The 5,962-nt window shown below is 40.6% G+C and overlaps 1 pseudogene; it reads left to right on the forward strand.

Annotated features, from left to right (window-relative positions):
* Positions 1 to 4,138: 4,138 nt before the first annotated feature.
* LOC123456665 lies at positions 4,139 to 5,750 on the forward strand (annotated as a pseudogene).
* Positions 5,751 to 5,962: the final 212 nt, after the last annotated feature.

Here is a 5,962-nt window from a genome sequence, read left to right on the forward strand (position 1 = left end):
AAAAATAAACCATACTCAAATAATAGTTAATAGAAGAGAGTAAAGGAAAAATAGGAAGCACTACAAAACAAGAATAAATACATACTTTTCAATCATAACTCGTAATAACAATGGCCTCAACGACCCAACCAAAAAACACAGCTTGCAGACTGGATTAAAAGGCAGGATCCTGAGCTGGAGAGATGGCTTAGCCATTAAGGCACTTGCCTGCAAAGCTTGAGGACCCAGGTTAGACTCTCCACATCCCACATAAGCCAGATGCACAAGGTAATGCAAACGTGCAAGGTCGCACATGTGCACAAGGTGGCACACGCATCTAGATTTTGATTGCAGTGGCTGGAGGCCCTGGTACACCAAGTTTCTCTCATAAAAAAATACAAGCCGGGCGTGGTGGCGCACACCTTTAATCCCAGCACTCGGGAGGCAGAGGTAGGAGGATTGCCGTGAGTTCAAGGCCACCCTGAGACTACAGAGTTAATTCCAGGTCAGCCTGGACCAGAGTGAGACCCTACCTCAAAAAAAAAAAAAAAAAAAAAGCAAGATCCTTCTGTTTTTTGCCTCCATAAAACCTCTCCATAAAGGACAGTATCTGAGCCAGGTGTGGTAACACACGCCTTTAATCCAAGCACTGGCAGGCAGAGATAGGAGGATCACTATGAGTTTGAGGCCACCCTGAGACTATATAGTGAATTCCAGGTCAGCCTGAGCTAGAGTGAGATCCTACCTAGAAAAACCAAAACAAGAAAAAAAAAAAAAGTCAGACACTCTTAGGGTGAGAGGATGGAAAATGGTATTTCAAGCAAATCGGCCTATGTAAAAAGCAGGTGTTGCTATCCTAACATCTGACAGGATAGACTTCAAACCAACATTAGTTAGGAAAGATTTTTTTAAAAGGTTACTTTATATTGATTAAAGGGGCATTTCAACAGGAAGACATTACAATTCTAAACATATACACACCTAACATGGATGTTCCCAATTTCATCCAACAAATACTATTAGATTTAAGCTCACAGATAACATCAAGCACAATTGTAGTTGGTGATTTCAATACCCCACTCTCACCAATTGACAGGTCATCCTGGCAAAAATTTAACAGAGACATCTGGATTCAATGATACCATAGAACAAATAGACCTAAGAGATACCTATAGAGCATTCCATTAAATGAAATATTCTCTAAAGTAGACCATATATTAGGACACAAAACAAATTTTAACAAATACTGGAAAATTAAAATAATCCCTTGTACTTTACCTTATCACAATGGAATTAAACTACAAATTAGCAACAACAAAAACTATACAGCATACAGAAAATCATGGAAACTAAACAGGACACTACTGAATGATGAATGGGTCATTGAAGAAATAAAAATAAATTTAAAAATTCATAAAATCAAATGATAATAAGAATATAACATACTAAAACCTTTGGAAAGCAATGAAAGCAGCACTGAGAGGGAAATTTATAGCATTAAGGGCCTATGTTAAGAAATTAGAAAGACTGCAAGTAAACAACTTAGTGCTTCCCCTTAAGATCTTGTTTAAAAAAATAACAAGGCAAACTAAAAATCAGTAGACAGGAAGAAATAATAAGTATTAGGACACAAATTAATGGAATAGAAAAAAAAATGCCAAGAATCAGTGAAACAAAGAGTTGGTTTTTTGAAAGGATAAACAAGATTGATAAACCCTTAGCATATCTGACCAAAAGAAAAAGAGAAAATACAAAAGTTAATAAAATTAGAGATGAAGACATACCATTACAACAGATACAAAATAAATTCAGACAATCATAAGAACATACCTTCAAAACATATACTGCACTAAACTTGAAAATATGAAAGAAATGTATGATTTCCTAGATTTATATGACCTACCAAAATTAAATTAAGACAAGATTAACAACTTACATACACCTATAACAAGTACAGAGATCCAAGCAGTTATTTTTTTAAAAATCTCCCAACTAAGAAAAGTCCAGGCCTATGTTAATTCACTGGTGAATTTTACCAGACCTTCATAGAAGAGCTAACACCAATGTTCTGAAACTTTTCCACAAAATAGAAAAGGAATACTACCAAGCTCCATCTACAAAGCCAGCATCACCTTGATACCAAAACTAGACAAAACAGAAAAAGAAAATTACAGACCAATCTCCCTCATGAGCATAGATGCAAAGCTTCTCAACAAAATATTTGCAAACAGAATGTAAGCATATATCAAAAAGATCATTCAACCCAACCAAAAGGCTTTATCCCACAAATGTAGGGATGGTTCAACATATGCAAATTGATAGATGTAATACACTATATAAATAAACTGAAGGACAACAATCACATTATTATCTCAATAGATACAGAAAAGGCATTTGACAAAATCCAATATTCCTTCATTGTAAAAGTCCTACAGAAACTGGGAATAGAAGGAACATATCTCAACATAAGGTCTATATATGACAAATCTTTAGCCAACATAGTACTAAATGGGGGAAAATTTATTTGAAGCTTTTGCAAAAAAAAAAAAAAAAATCAAGAATAAGACAAAGGTGTCCACTGTCCCCACTTTTATTTAACATAGTTTTGGAATCCTTAGTCATAGCAATAAGGCAAGAGACACACATAAAAGGGATACATATTGGAAAGGAAGAGATCAAGTTATCATTATTTGCAGATGATAAGGTTCTATACATAAAGAACCCTAAAGACTGTACCAGCAAACTGTTAGAGCTGATAAACATTTTTAGCAACATACCAGGACACAAAATAAACACATGGAAATCAGTGGTCTCCCTATATACTAACAATAAACATGCTTAGAGTGAAATCAGGGAATAACCTCTATTCATAATTGCCTCAAAAAATAAAGTACCTTGGAATAAACTTAACCAAAGAAGTGAAAGATCTCTACAATCTCTACAATGAAAATTTTAAGACAATCAAGAGAGAGCTGGAGAGATGGCGTAGCAGATAAGGCACTTGCCTGCAAAGCCTAAGGACTCATGTTCAACTCTCCAGATTCCACATAAGCCAGATGCACAGTGATGCAAGCACACAAGGTCGCATATGCATACAAAGGGGCGCACATGCCTGGGGTTCAATTGCAAGCTGGAGGCTCTGGCATGCCAATACCCCTCCCTCTCTTACATAAAAAGTCGAATCTGTTGGATTCCCCTAAAAAAAAAAAAAAAAAAAAAACACTCAAGGGAGAATTGCAGAAGATACTAGGAAACAGAAAGACACCCCATGTTCTTATATTGGAAGGCCCAAAATTGTGAAAAATGCCAATCTTACCAGAAGTGATTTACACATTAAATGCAATCCCCATCAAAATCCCAAAGGCATTCTATAGAGCCATAGTAACAAAAACGGCATGGTACTGTCACAAAGAGAGACATGTAGATCAATGGAACAGAATAGAGGACCCAGATATAAATCCAGGCAGGTACAGCCACCTGATCTTTGACAAAAATGCCAAAAATACTCATTGGGGAAAAGACAGTCTCTTGAACAAATGGTGCTTGAAAAACTGGATATATATCTGTAGACGGATGAAAATAGATCCTTGCCTCTCTCCATGCACAATAATCAAGTCCAAATGGAGCAAAGACCTTAATATCAGACCTGAATCTCTGAAACTACTAGAGAAAAATGTAGGGGAAATACTTCAACATATTGGCATAGGCAACAACTTTCTCTTAAGTGTTGAGATTATAGGCATGAGCCACCGCAATGAGTGAAATAAGTTGATTGGTATTTAAATAATAAGCTGTGTGGAAATTATATCTCCCAGGACTGTATAAACGTAACCAGGAAATAAAACTGCTAATCATCACTGGGACCTCATGAAATTATAAAGCTTTTGTACAGGAAAGGACACTATAAATAGTGCAAAGAGACAACCTACAGAATGGGAGAAAATCCTTGCCAGCTATACAACTGACAGAGGATTAATATCCAGAATATACAAAGAACTCATAAAACTCAACAACAAACAAACAATCCAATCAAAAAATGGCATATGGGATCCGGGCCCCGGGCTGCGGCGCTGCGGGGGCTCGTCGGCGAGCGCGGGGCTGGAGAGCCGGCTGCGGGGCTGCGGACGTCAGCGTTCGGGTCCGCGGCGGCGTGCGGGGCATGGCGTGCTCCCTGCCTCCCTGCGTGGTGGACTGCAGCACCGGGTACACCAAGCTTGGCTACGCAGGCAACACAGAGCCACAGTTCATTATTCCATCATTGGCCGATCCGACATGGCATCATTGAAGACTGGGACCTCATGGAAAGGTTCATGGAACAGGTGGTGTTTAAGTACCTTCGAGCGGAACCCGAGGACCACTACTTTCTACTGACAGAACCTCCACTGAATACTCCAGAAAACAGAGAATACCTTGCAGAAATCATGTTTGAATTTTTTAATGTCCCAGGGCTTAACATTGCAGTGCAGGCAGTGCTGGCTCTGGCTGCCTCTTGGACCTCCCGGCAAGTCGGTGAGCGCACCCTCACGGGGATAGTCATTGACAGTGGAGATGGAGTCACCCACGTCATCCCAGTGGCAGAAGGTTATGTAATTGGAAGCTGCATCAAACACATCCCGATTGCAGGTAGAGATATTACGTATTTCATTCAACAGCTGCTAAGGGAGAGGGAGGTGGGAATCCCTCCTGAGCAGTCCCTGGAGACCGCAAAAGCCATTAAGGAGAAATACTGTTACATTTGCCCTGATATAGTCAGGGAATTTGCCAAGTATGACATGGACCCCCGGAAGTGGATTAAACAATACACTGGAATCAATGCAATCAACCAGAAGAAGTTCATTATTGATGTTGGTTACGAACGGTTCTTGGGACCTGAGATATTCTTTCACCCTGAGTTTGCCAGCCCAGACTTCATGGCATCTATCGCGGATGTTACTGATGAAGCCATACAGAACTGTCCCATAGATGTTCGTCGCCCGCTGTATAAGAATGTCGTTCTTTCGGGAGGCTCGACAATGTTCAGGGATTTTGGACGTCGTCTGCAGAGAGATTTGAAGAGAGTGGTGGATGCCGGGTTGAGGCTGAGCGAGGAGCTCAGCGGTGGCAGGATAAAGCCTAAGCCGGTGGAGGTTCAGGTGATCACGCACCATATGCAGCGCTATGCCGTATGGTTTGGAGGCTCAATGCTGACCTCGACTCCGGAGTTCTTTCAGGTCTGTCACACCAAGAAGGACTATGAGGAGTATGGCCCAGCATCTGCCGCCACAGCCCTGTCTTCGGAGTCATGTCTTAGCACTGGCATGAGAACTATCACGGGACAGTGCTGTGTTAGGGAGCAAGTGCCCTTCAGAGCCCGAGCACCACAGTTGCTGTAAACAGTGGCGTGTGGCGTTGGTGTCCGAGCAGCCTGCGTGGCCCCGTGCAGTCTTTCCAGTAAAGCCATTTACCTGTGTGCCAACTGTTTCTCCTCCTGGTGACCCACTTTCCCTCCTCTCTCCATATGTGCTTCTAGTGGACAAATCAGCCAAAGGGAGTCAGCGCAACCTTAAAAACTCTTAGAGGAAAAAAGTCTCAAAATAGTCCCCCAGGAAAGAACATGGGGTGAAAGCCTTGACCCTCCCAGCCTATTTTTGTAAATGTTGTGAACTTGAAATACAAATCAATGTTTATATTTCCTATCATTTTGTATTTTATGGTATTTGGTACAACTGGCTGACACTAAGCACGATAGATGTTGATATTATGGAAGTCTGTAATAAAGTTTTTAATTGTGAGGCATGTTCTGGTATGTTTACAGCCCCCCCCCCAAAAACAGCAGACTTCCTTGCCACATTTTCTGTTAGAGGTACTCCTGGCAGTGTGTTTGCTGGAGCTTCCTGGAACTGTTTTGTGGAAGGTAATGGTTTGATGTTGCTGAGGTGTTGGATGAAAGTACCACCTTGCACCATTATAATAAAAGCTGTTGGAATCTTTAAAAAAAAAATGG

Source organism: Jaculus jaculus, chromosome X, assembly GCF_020740685.1.
Source record: "Jaculus jaculus isolate mJacJac1 chromosome X, mJacJac1.mat.Y.cur, whole genome shotgun sequence".
NCBI lineage: Eukaryota > Metazoa > Chordata > Mammalia > Rodentia > Dipodidae > Jaculus > Jaculus jaculus.